The 13,482-nt window shown below is 43.7% G+C and overlaps 1 long non-coding RNA gene across 1 annotated transcript in view; it reads right to left on the bottom strand.

Annotated features, from left to right (window-relative positions):
- The window catches only part of LOC120411798, a 71,532-nt gene extending 59,216 nt beyond the window's left edge, over positions 1–12,316 (bottom strand). The window contains exon 1 of the long non-coding RNA XR_005604339.1: positions 12,141–12,316. This is a non-coding gene — a long non-coding RNA (uncharacterized LOC120411798). The remainder of the gene's footprint in view (positions 1–12,140) is intronic.
- Positions 12,317–13,482: the final 1,166 nt, after the last annotated feature.

Genomic DNA, 13,482 nt, shown 5'->3' with positions numbered 1-13,482 from the left:
AACTTACAAATCTAAATAATTAGGACAAGACCCAAGGACAGTGGTGTTTACCCAATATCTGGAAAACTGATAGCCCTCATATCCTTAATCATCTACAATTACCTATGATGAGCAACAAATGAAGTAGACTAAATCTTGAAGGTAAGTCAGTCACTCTTAATAAGCCAATGCATTTAATGAATTCCCTTGTTTATCTCCTAGGTCCAGAAAGGGCTGTGAGGTTCATAATGAGCTCTGCAGCAGCAAAGAGCTTTATCACCTGAACTGTCCAAATTTCATCTGGCTCAGCTCATCTCCTTTTGCTTGGGGATAATGTCTGCAAATTGGTGCCCTGCCAGGAGGAAGGAGGTGACCAGCACTGTTCCTGTCTGGAGATCCCTGCTCTCAGTGCAGAGCCTGGGACAGGAGCCACACAGCCTCTCCTCCCCAGCATGCAGCTGGTCACATCCACCTGCACCATGCTGACTTTCCTCTTCATCCTGGGCTGGGAGGCTGAGTTTTGGATGCACCTTCATATTTTTTAGAGCAACAGAATCAGATGCAAGTAAATGCAAACACATGCAAAGGCAGCTGCTCATCTTGAAGATTCATAGCCAGACCAGTGCCCAACCCATAGGACTCGTGCCAGCAGCAGCTGGGGAAGGAAATTTTCACAAAATACGCAGGACTGCTTCTCACTGTGCAGCTTTCAAAGGCCACTTTGAACTCTTCAAGTGTCATGTTAGCAGTACTCCCATTGACTGAGCCACCATGGTGTTAATCACGGCTCCCTCGAGGCCCTTCAAGGTGCCCTGAAAGGACTTGGTCAGACATTCTTTTCTGTAGCTCTGGCTGCCTCAGAGAAAAGGGTTGCACTTTTCCAGAGATGAGAGATCTGATTTCATAGATTTTTAAGACCAGAAGGGAAAAGAATGTTCATCTGTCACCCTCAAATACTATCCCTCTAGCACCAGGCGCAGATATGACCCTGACATTGAAGCTTATTGACTTTGTTCAGCTTATTATTTAAGTTATTTTCATATCTGCTTCTCTACCAAGGGGAGAAATTCTCAAGTCAAAACTGGTTTTTTATGTCATATTGCCTTATCAATATGTTTGGTTTTGGGGTGACAGGAAAGGTAACTCGGATTCTTGAGTTTATAAATATTCATAGCGGTGAGAGGATTAAGCAGTTGCAGTATTGTTTGAAAGAAAATTTAGATCCCCTTTGCAAACAGCATCATGGTGATAGAAAGTCTTTCTTTTCCCTGTAATAGTCTACTTTGAAAACATCCTCTTTGCATTACTTCCAGCTATCAGAATCAGCCGGCAAAGTATAACCTGAATTCTGATAAAGGGCAATTGCAGTAAATGGAGAAACAAGCATAAATTATATCTCCAGTGAGCCCAAGAAAGTATTGCAGAGATAAGGGAAGATGAGCTTTATGAATCGTTTATTTCACCGTATATTCCACTGGTAATAAAATAAAAACAATGAATAACAAATAATCATTTATTTAATAATAAAATAATAAAGGACAAGTTATTTCTATGCCTTGCCCATCCATCCTCATAGAAAGTTCCCACCAGCCAAGTGCAGCAGTTGAGTTCACAGCATTTCATCCACTGGACATATGACTGTCTATCTTATGTGACTTTGGTTCCTGAAGTTCAGCTGTCTGTATCAGGAAAATCCCACCCTCTATGCAAACAGTCTCGTTTGAGGCTATTGAACTGTCTTCACAAACAAGGATCTGCACAATCACGTTGTCAGTGGGTAAGTCACTGAGCAAGCTAGTATGGACAGCTGGGAAGTCACTGCACTCCCCAGAGCACAGGTGAGGCTGCAGTTCCTGCACTTGCATTTATGCTTCTATGGTTTTCTCTTTCCATTGGCAGAGAACTTCTTTCATCAGTGGTCTCCACTGCACAAATTTTGCAAATCTTGCACGAGCACTTTAAAAAGCGAGGATTGGTGCATTTTTGTTTCCATGGGCATGTTCATGGAGACAAGAGTCATGATGTCAGCAGGCACAGACATACTTGTACTAGAACTGAGGAAACCAGCTCAGGCAGTGGCAGCAGCACACTGTGGCACTGGGAGTTCAGGATAAATTGGACAGATCTGCCTACAGATGACAAGTACATGCAGAGGCAGCTGTTATGCACTAAGGACCACATGCAGAGCATCCCCCTAGTGGCACCCAGGCTAACCCCACCAGAGGTGTCTCTGCCCTTGCTGCAATGACACCTCTGATTTCAGTGTGGGTGTCTTCTGCTGCTAGACACATCAGTGTTGAGACTGTTTTGTGCTGCTCTGGGGACGTGATGCAAAAGTAAATAAACTTTTACCAGTCAGTCATAATAGGTAGTAATGGCCACTAATTATGTGAGTCAAATAAAATAACTGGTATTTGAATGACTGACCTCTAATTTCTGTAACTCAGAGATCATCCATTTGCTACAGCATTCAAACATCAGTTGCTGCCACATGGCTAAACTTGCTCTACTATATAGAAATTACTATTTCTGCCTGCCAAAGCTTGGAGACAAGAATTTTTTTAAAAAGTTTATTATCGTCTCTGAATTTTAACCCTATGATACAGGGCTGATGAATGGATGCTTTAGAACGATCTCTTTTTTCTGTTTTTCTTTCCAGTTTTCCCACGAGTCTGGTGTCTGGGAGAAGTTGTTTTATGAAAGAAGAGCAAATGTTGCCATCAGAATAATATAAAATAACAACATTAAATAAAAGCATCTATAAGCTGCTTCATGGAACTTGTGGAAATAACTTTTAAGGCACTGTGACTGTCAGCAACTAAAACTGCAGCTATTTTGCAGACATGAATTTCCTGCTGAGTAACAATTTACATCAACAAATTAATTTTATTTCAGAGTTGTTAACAGGCTTATCTATTAATTTATGTGTTCATTTAAAAACTACTAAATAGAAGAGCATTCCTGAATAAATGCTAATCTTACTTTTGGGTGTAAATTGTCATTCAATAATATTTATTATAAAATACCACAAAAACTCCCGCATTGTTTAAGGAATTAAAACTCAGACATTAGATTGATTATAGACAGGATACTGACAGCTAGAACTAGGAGTGTTTTCGCAGCTGTGCCACCTGCATCAGCAGAAATGCTTTCAGTTATACCAGGTGAGCTGTCTTTGATTAGGCCCAGCTCTTTGCCCAGTGGAGCCTTTGAACAGGATTGCAGTGCCAATGGTATTGATATAATTCCAAGGTGAGTCACTCCATCCCCTGGGAACTCTAGTAAAGCTTCCCCACAATGCAATGCTCTATTCCCATCCATACGCTATAAACAGTTATTCAAGGGTAGCACATCTTATTTTTCATGATTACTAGCTTTCCTAGATTCAGGTATTCACAGTATGAATGGCCAAGCTTCTGTCAAGTTCGGGAGCCCAATGAGCACTGTAAAACATGAAGGGCAGAGAAATACCAGAAATCTGCAATTTTGGCTGCCTTTTCAATTTCTGTGATTCACATGCGCTTCCATACTTCAAAAGCAGAAACATCTCAAAGGTGGGAGAGTAGATCTTCAGGGGAAAAAGAATATAAGCCTTGGTTTAGCTCTCTGTGAATACCAATTTCATCTGCATGCACATGAATGGTAGAAAAGGCTTTATGTTGAGAGCTAGTTTAACAACTGGAAGAATGTTCCTTCAAAGACTGGGCCATTCCAAGGAGATACACGACCTTAACATTCAGACAATTTAGAAGAAGTATCTTTCCATTTAATGAACAGCAGGTTAAATGCAGAGAAATATAGTCATTTCTCTTGGAGATGGATTTATAACTACTAATATTTTCATGCTAGCAGTATCTTAAAGCTAAATGTGATGTGTTTTGTGATGTATCATGGTTTTATATACACATTTCATTCTTGTTATTCCTTGAAGATGAAAAAAACAGCAAATAAGAGAAAAAAATGTGGAGTGCAAAAATATTGGATTTATCTGAAATCCTAGCAATAGTATGTCAAAGATTAAAAAAAAAAATAAAGCCTTAAAATGTAAACCTCTGCTCAGCAAAGACACTGACTGAATGTCATAAACTTCCTGAAAGCAGAACACTGAATTTGCAACCAGTCATTAACTGCCATACTTACATCTTTTGGGCAAACGTAAAGCTCTCAAATACCAAAAAAATGGAAATATAATGACCTCATCATATAAAACAAAACCCCAGTGTAAGATAAAACATATTTCAATGACTGCAATTAATTGCAAAACAGAATAAATCACTACACAAATAATTTATTTGCTTTGAATATCATAAAAAAGCCATTAACATGCCAACAGGAAACTGGCAGCTTGACAACTTTATGACACTAAACAGGACTGCAATGGTGTGATTCTCACTTCATTTAAGACAATGACAAACCTTCTATTAATTCAGCTGGTGAGAACAGAAGTGTCAATAATTTTTCATCTTAAAAAAATGTATTTTTCTTCTGCAATGCAAAAGAAATTAAAAACTCTAAGAAGTCTGAATATACTGACATTTGGGGTGGTTTACATATGCTTTACATACTTACAGAAATTAGCAGAATAATTTATTATATCAGGCTGGTATTGTCAAATAACTCTTGCACAGCAGAATCCCCTTATGCTCATTTTTTCCTCTGATCAAGAAAGAGCATTAAAAACTCTCGTGTTCTTTGTGGGTGGTTTGAGCCTCTAAATCTAATGAAAAAAGAGATATGACTCAGGAGAAGCCATTTTGTATTGTTACTTTATCAAGTCCTATCTTTACAACGACTGAAAAGTAATCTAAAGTCAAGGGCAGTGCCTTTTTCTCATGCTTATATAATGTTTTTTTTGAAAATGTTGTGTATAACAGAAGTAGGATTTATGCTGAGAGCAACATCCAAACGAAGGAAGAGAAGAAGTGGGTACTTGGTGGGTGGATGCATGGTGGGTTGGACAGCGGGGAAACCTTCTGCTCTGCACTTCAGCGACAGCATTGGAAAGCCCAGGGCCACCACGGCCTCGCGGTGGGAGAGAACCAACAGCTCCAGTCCCACTGGAGGACAGAGCCACAGGCAACTTGAAAGACCAGACAGAAGAACATTTATGTCCTGAGCAAAAGTCAGGGAGTTGTTGGTGACTCTAAAATGCAAGGAGTCCCACCTCTTGCCCAAAACCCTCTGGCCATTCACTGTGAGCTGGCACATTGGAATGAAGGCAGAGACATTCCACTTTACTGTGCTGTCTCCAAAAACAGGGGCTGGCTCACCATGGGCTTCCCAGGGTTCATCCTGCCACTCTGTGCACAGAGATGGTCATTGAGATGAAGGAGACACAGCCTACTTTTCCCTTCCCTCTCCTGCTTATCATCATCTCCAAAATACACCACCACTGGCTCCTTGCCTAGTCCTGCACCATCCCCCTGCTCCAACTCAACCTCTCTTCAGGAGGAAGGGCTAGCAAGGACCTCCTGGGGGACAGCCAGTGAACAGAAGGGGAGGAGGAAATGCTATTTGGAGGATAGGAGTGAGGGAAGGGGCGCTTCATGAATTATTATTGTCTCCTGAACTGAGTTCAATTTAGCCCCTAGGACCATAAGCTGCTTTTGAGATACTGCTAGGCAGTGCTCCTCCTCTCTGCTTGTACGCGTCAAACACATGGCCCCTTCCCAACAAGGGCCCCAGGCAGAGGTTTGTGAGACAGTTGGAGTGAGCTAGCGTTGAGGAGCTGTGGTATGCCAACAGATGGGCTGGGATGAACATCTTATGTCAGAGATTGCTCTCCAGAGGCTATTTCTAGCCTCTTCAGACCTTTTGTGTTGCTGGAGGGCAATGGAGCTACAACATAATACAGAATTAGGCCTGCTAGTTCTGAATGAGGAAGGTGTTTCCAGCATTTGTGATGCAAGTGCAAGTCAGCAATCTCAGCATTGGAATGATAATTGTCTTGCAATTTGACTAATTACCATGTGTGGCAATATAGGTGCGCTGTGACAGCATTTTTTAATGCATCCATTAGTGTGAAGCTATGCCACACAGCAACAAGGCTTCATCTGTTTCACAAACTTCTTAAAGTTTGCAAATAAAGTTAAACACATCCCTCAGTTCCTTGCTGAGTCAGGGAGAGATTAGTTAGAGCATTAACTCAGCTCCACCAAGGTGCACCTTTATTCCTCAGAGAAAAATTGCAGGGCTTCCTCTTGCTTTGATGTATTGCAGTCCCTATATGTAGAAAGACTTTAATGTACAACCTTTCCTCTTTGCTAAAATTATAATAAAGTGCAACTGTGTTAAGTGATAACAATGAGAAAAATACACCTCTGGATGCTTGGCAATATTTAGACACCAAATTCCCATTGAAACTGTCTAGCTGAAAACCACTCCTTCGCTCGGATAGTTTCTGCATGGTCTTTGGTTACGTCAGTTTATCACCGTTGCAAGAAAATTTTGCACGTGCTCAGCAGTTCACTGGGACTCTCTAAGCCGGTCAGACTTGACTGACTCGGCTGAAAAATTTTTAGGTATTTAAGTGCTCCCAGTTTTCTGGGTTCGTAAACCTTTTGCCTGCTCAAGACAACTCCTTCACAGCAGAGCCAAGCCCTGCGCTTTCCTTGCCTCACCCCAGCTAGGAAACGGAGCTTCTTGTATGAGAATGAACCTTTTAGTTGATGCTTTCAGCCCAGCGCCCGGAGCTGAGCCAGGAGGGCGGGATGATGTGCGGGGCGGGCAGCGGCCGCTCTCCGGCCGGGAGCCGCGAGAGGGCGCGGATGGACGCAGGGCCGGAGGGACTCTGCTGCTCAAGGCTCATTAATTGGCCTCGCAGGCTGGCTGAGCACCGCAGCGCTCGGCGGTGGTTATGCAGCTAGTTACAGACTGGCAGACAGTTTTTGGCATTTATTGGTGCCCTGTGACACCTAAATTATCATAAGGTCAGAGAATTCATTGAACCCGAGCAGCACTTAAGCACTGTTAGACTCATTTGTGGCTATTCAGACCAAACAAGTTTTTCAGAGGGAGGCTTTTGGCTCCAGGTAAAAAATTAATGCAAAGAGCACGAAAAGAAAGCTAGGCTGTTTTAATAAGCGGTCCTGCTGCTGTAGCAGGGATGGGCAGGAGATAATTCCAAACAAGCAGCTTGCTGTGCCAGCTAAAGCAGTCCCTGGGAAGCTGATAGGAGATAATCAACAAGGAGACACCCGTGCTACATTTTTTTCTGCTGGCTTTCCTCTCTTTCCACCTACTGTGTGTATCTTACTGATCTCAGAGCACTAAGCTGCAACAGCCATCTTTTTAATTTCGGTATCTTGAGGGAAGCATGACACCGAGTTGTGAATAACTTCACCTGTCTGTGCTAACACAACCATTGCCTTTTTCACTATCCCAGTAGCAGCAGGAAATCAGCAAGAAAAAAACCCCAACAGCCTAATGTAAACCCAAGAAACATAAATCAGCTACGCCTGGAAGGTGATGTTGAAGCCCAGGATGTAAGAGGATCCTCTCTAGGTTGCAGGAGGAGTGACCCGGTTCTGGGAGACAGCCAGGATTACCCCTTCTGGCTTGCTACCGGGGCAAAGGGGACAGGGAGGAGGCGGAGGGAGGAACTCCAAGGGAACGGGCAGTGGAGGTTGAGATCCCTTTCCTCTGAGTCAAGGGACATGCACAGCTGTCAGTGCGAAGGTGGAGATAGGTAAATGACAGGCTGGCTTCGCTCTCCTCTCGGAGAAACAGCAGCTGAGTCAAAACAAGCACAGCCAGAAACATGAAACCCTGAAACCCCGCCCCCACACAGTCGCTCACATATATACACACATCATAATTCATGCTACATCAAAGCAGTGATTACCACAGCTTCCTGGCTGTCTATTTCTGTTTATTTATGGTGCATTACACATTTTAATGCTATTCTCATACAGCAGTTCAGCTGCCACTGTTCTGTATTTGGGTGGGGAAAAAAAATCAAACCAACAAATGGCTGTAACATAGAGTATGTTGTCCCCTGGGAACAAAGGATAAACAAATGCTCGGCATCCTCCAGGGAGCAGAGATTCAGAGTTATTAATAGCATGATTCCCCCTCCCCATTTCAGTCTAGCTCATGGCTACACACCTCAGCAGGGGGTGGGAGGGGTGACAGCGGGTAGGGGAGAAGGGCTGGAGATGTTTCCGAAGTGACCTGTTAAGCCCAGCTGGCTTCAGAAGAGTCCTTACATCATCCTCTGTCTCTGTAATCATGTCTAGCTCTGGGCTGCTGCAAGGTAATAGATGGAAGGGGGAGGGCAAAGGTTTGACATCGGCCTGAGGAGAACCACCAAACTCATGTCTTGCTTGAAGCTTGATTCGAGCTAATGGTAAGAGATCACCTACTAAAAACACTGCCTGCTACAAGGTCACAGCTCATTCCCTCTTCTCCCCATCCTCATAAGGTAAGAACATGGGGACTTGACTTTATTAATTTATTTAAGGAAATGACAGTCAGCTCGGACTAAGTTGAATGTACAAGATTTATTCCTCCTTGCTGTCAAACTTACTATCATTTCCCCTTGAAGCCTGACTTCTCATTACCATTACTCTCCTTGCAAAATGCAAGTAATTTTGTTTATGCCATGGGAAAAATATATAATCTCTTTAAGTGCATTGACAGTTTCAACATAAAACAAATAATACTGAACAGGCAGCAAAAACAGAAGCCATTGTGCCAACAGTCCCCGCTGTGAGAGACACACAGACCGCCGCTGTGCACCTCCTGCTGTACCCTAGTGTGTAGGAGTGACACTTCTAAAAGGCTCTTTTTACATCCCTTAATAATCCAGCCATCCTTGTGAGTTCACTGCAGGCACCATGATATAAGCATTTTGCTTTTGCTGTAATAAACTGCTCTTTTATACACCCAGTGATAGTGTCCATGAAACATGCTGCAATTATATCCAGGATCCCAAAGCCCTCATTGCACAGGGCAGGGGAAGTGCAGCTGTGCCCTTGGTGCCAGTTTACCTTGGCCCTGAACTACAAGAAAGAAAGAAATACCATCTTTCCTATACTCCCATTCACAAACTTTTTTGTAAAGGGAACCTCAGCTCACAACGAAGGGTCTGACAGTTTGTGAGGGGTCTCTGTCTGGAAGAAATAACACAAATAACAAACTGTTCTTGATGGGAGAAAGCTGCAGGCACTGCTGGATGGAGTCACACCTCAACCAGACAGCCAAGACTTCATCATAAACCCAATCCCTCCAGCCACCCTGTCAGCAGAAACTGCTGCAACAAGAAAGGATAGCCTGAAAGGGCTAAGCCTTGCATCACTTATTTTTTCAAGCTACTACAGTAACATGTATGTTCCTAATTTCATAGAGTTGCTGAACTTCATTAGTTTATAGGCATATATATGGCTACTTTTATACATACACACACACACAATGGCAAGGACAGATTACATTACAAATGTTGACCTCATGCACAGATAAAAGAGGAACCTCTACTCATGCTGGTAAGACTGCACTAGATTTACAGGGTAAGAAGTGACAAAGTGTGACAAAGTGTCTGGAGTGAAAAGTATCTGGATGGGATAACCTAAAGAGAGATAAGTTTCCTACATGCTTGTCCCCTGCTCTATCTAGATACTCCTGGCAGAGGCCTCACCAAGTCCCCTTCCCATCTCCTCAAAGATGTGAAAGGCTTCCAGCAGAAAGGAGAAAAGTCTTCACATGAAAGTTTGTGGGACAGCACTAAGCAAGGGAACTACAACAGATGCCAGGGAGCCTGAAGGGGAAGTCACTATGGGGACTGGGGAGGGGGACACCGATGGCCACCTCTTGCCAAGTCTGGACTATACCTGAAGAGGGGAAGTAAAATAGATGCTGACTCCTGTGAGGAACAATTCCCAGAAGAGGCAGCTGAGAAGAGCACATCTGGGCCTCCCACATGCCCTCAAGGGGAGCTCTGGAGTGTGGGCAGAATTGAGTTTGCCCTGGTCCCCACCAGGACTGAGTTTCATGGGCCAGTTAATCCCAGACGGCATGTGCTAGCTGAGGTGGGATGGTAACACAATCCACATGGAGGGATTTCATACGGAGAAAAAAATGCTCCTGCTATGCAGCAGCATTCGTAATGGGTATTTTTAGCCCCCAGGCTCATTGCACATGGGCAGCAGCCACAGCACTGAGGGGCATGTGATAAGAGCTCCAAGGAAGCTGAGGCGACCAGGTCAGTAACGCAGGGCTTCAGCAACAAAATTAAAGTTCTTAGGGCTGTGTTTCACTGCAAGAATACAACAGTGGAAAAGATTTGGTGGCTATAGGTACCGCCTATTGGCTCAGAAATTTAGTTGTAGAGTAATTTTTTTTACTGTTTGCTTTATTATCCGCAGCTATAGTTCTCACATCACCAAAAGCTGTGGGGCTGGGTAAGCTGTTGCTGTGTTTTTGCAACTGACCTGTTCCCACTCACCACAGAAATTAGAAGCATCTTAGGCAGCTCTTTTGCTATGTTGCCATGTCCTGCTGCTGCTGCAAATCAAATTAAAAAATGTTTATTTTGTCCTTAGCTTAAAGCTGAGGTGTATAAGAGATGGTTTTATTATTTTTGTTCTGTTGACAAATCAGGAAAATGCCATTCTGATTACAGTAAGCTATTCTAGGTTTCTTGATGGAGTAATTCAGACTAAACTATTCAATCCAAAATGAAATACATGCTTCATTCTCCAGGTGTTTAGTTCTCTTGTTAAACTTTGTTTCCTTTTAGTTTAGTTCACTTTGAAATGAAAAATGCCATTTTGACACAAAAGGTCCAAAAGTTTCATTTGGTAAATGTCAAAACAAAGCAATTTTATGGTCTCTTTTTTTTTTTTTTTAAGCACTATTCCATTAAAGACTGCTGAAACAAGAAGTGTCAAACTTTTTAAGATTGTTCCTTGTCATGACATTTTTGGGGTTTTTTTGACAGAAACTCTATTTCAGGAGAATTACATCTGCTAAGTGAGTTTCTAATCCTAAATAGATTGTAAAACAAAAGGAAAGTAGAAGAACAAAATTAGAACATCAGCCCACTTTCACTCAGCTAAGCTGTGGTCTTTTCTTGCCACATGAAAGGACCCCCTGAGAGCAAGCAATAGGGATTAGTTGTCCTTGACAGATACTGTTCCTTTTTGAAGAAAGGAGAGGTCTCAAGAAGAAGGGAACATGCAAGAGCTGATTTGGCGAGGCTGCTCATACTACTTTGTAGGAAGATCCTGAAATCAGCAGGAAAGTGCTGCATCCAGAAATATTTCTGTCGTTTATCCCTATGACCGATTACACAGGCTTTACAAACTGCCAATAGCTGTGTAGGCAGTGGCATTCCTGTCACAGGGAAGGTGTCTCCATTTTTGCAGAGATTTGTTTGCTGTGTCAAGACCCTGCAGCATGATACCAGCTACCTCTCAAATCCAGACTTGCAGCGCTTTACCGTAAGTAGTGAAGTAATCTGGAGTCCTGACATGACAATCCATATTCCCTACTCTGTTCATAAAATGTTTTGTTGTTTACAAGAGGAAAAAATAGGTGTATGAACATTATCCTGTAGCCAAGGCCTTTTAGTGACTTCCAGTGAGGAAAATTTATGATTAGAGATAATCATAAATGGTTGCCTGCTATTGGGTCCTCTGTCCTCCCTGCCACACTCTATCCATGCCTGACACACAACCCAGCAATGATTAAATCAAAGGGAATTAATCACATCCTGTGAAAGAGAAGTGGGCCTGCAGTTTCCCCTTTCTGTGTGACAAAATAATACAAACAACTTCAGAAATCCTTCGTGATTTCCCTTATGACAGGCTTTTGGCCAAATAAGCCACTGTTACATGCGGGCAAATCCGGAACTATTCCCTCAACTTCATCTTTCAGCTTCGAAGGTGCATGTGATGCATTCCCTGAATGTGGCATATCACAAACTAATCCCGGGAAAAGTCACAGCAATTTCATCTTAGACAATCACAGATTTGTTGCTGACCTGAAAACCTGAGTAAGGAGCTGTGTTTTTCACAATTCAGGAAATTCCCAGCTTAAAGGAAGGGAAAAATAGAAAATCCAGAGCGGCAAGAAACCGCTTACAAATTCTTCTGCAATAAAAAAAATTAACACCCATCAAGAAAAATCTCCCTTCCACCCTCCCTCTACCGCCGGTGTCCCACCATGAGCTGCTTTTCTTCATTTCAAGGTCTTTCTGGGGAAGCAGGAAAGCGGAGCGGATCGCCGCCGCCGGGCAGCGCTCGGAGGCAGCCCCAGCCCCGCCGCTGCTCCCTCTCTGCCCTTTCGGCCCAGGTGCTCTGCACCAGAGCACATAAATGGCGAGAGCTGGCCGGGCGGCCAACCCGTTGTGCCCTTGAGCGAAGCAAAGGCGGTGTCGGGACTAAGCGGGCGCTGCCCACCAGCTCTCCCCGCGGCTGCCGGCGCTGCCCGGGGCTGGCGCAGGCGGGGGAGCAGCGGCGGCGGCGCAGGCAGCGCACGCAGCCTCCCGCCGGGGAGAAGGGCTGGCTGTGCGTGAGGGGCTTCCCTTCCTCCTTCCTGTGGGATGCCCAGAGTGACCCCAGGTCACAAGCCGGGACACAGAATGCACGCGGGCCTCGCCGCAGGGCCCGTTCATGAGGCTGTGCCTGCATGGCAGCAGGGCTTGGCTTTGTATTTCCTCCCTAAGGCACTCCTGCAGCAGTCACCTCAGCCATGTATCTCATTAAGGCACGATTAATTAATGAGTTAATTATGGCAGGGGGCTGCTAGCTACCTCTCTGCATTGAATGAGTGGGGTGTGCAAGCATGGGGGGCTCCCGAGGACGGCAGGGGAAACAGCTCCGCGTCTGTTTGCAACTCAACCAGCGTGCAGCTCTCACTCCTCCAGCTATCCCAACTGGAGCGATGTCGTCCTCCAGCAGCCCGGAAAACTTCTCTAGAATTCACTAGAAAGAAAAAGAGAAGGAATAAGCAGCTTTTCTTTTAAATAAAAAAATAAAGAGATCCTAAAAGCAAATGCAAAAGCTGATAACAAAGATGAGTTCCTCTGGAATCCAAGAAGTAGGTGTAAGTGAGACATTAAAACCTTTATTTAAGAAAATTAATAAAGTTTTTATTAAACATTAATGGAAAAGGCTGGAGTCCGTTCTTTCCCTGGTGAGTATTAAACAAAATTAAATATGCCATTCTTCTCCCTTTAATGTGATTGGTAGGGCTTAGTTTAAAGGTTAATTTTTTGCTACTTTACACGTGGATTTCAGGTGGTTTCCACAGGATAATCACAACTGGCATTTCACCATGGTGACGGGCTCTCACGCAGGCTGCCCAGAGAAATGTCCTTCTCTTTTCCTCAGAGGAATAGAAGGAAGTGTGAATCCTCTGGTTACAAAACATTAGTGCTCAGACTACCAGGGCAGAGTCATGTTCTGCTGCCAATGTACTGCGTGGTCTTCAGTAAGTCATTTAATATTGAAAACTTTCCCTAAAATTGCCACTGGGATATGGGTTTCTCCTCAAAATCAGGTG

This window comes from Corvus cornix, chromosome 3 (genome assembly GCF_000738735.6).
Source record: "Corvus cornix cornix isolate S_Up_H32 chromosome 3, ASM73873v5, whole genome shotgun sequence".
NCBI lineage: Eukaryota > Metazoa > Chordata > Aves > Passeriformes > Corvidae > Corvus > Corvus cornix.
This window is presented reverse-complemented; position numbering and strand designations above follow the sequence as displayed.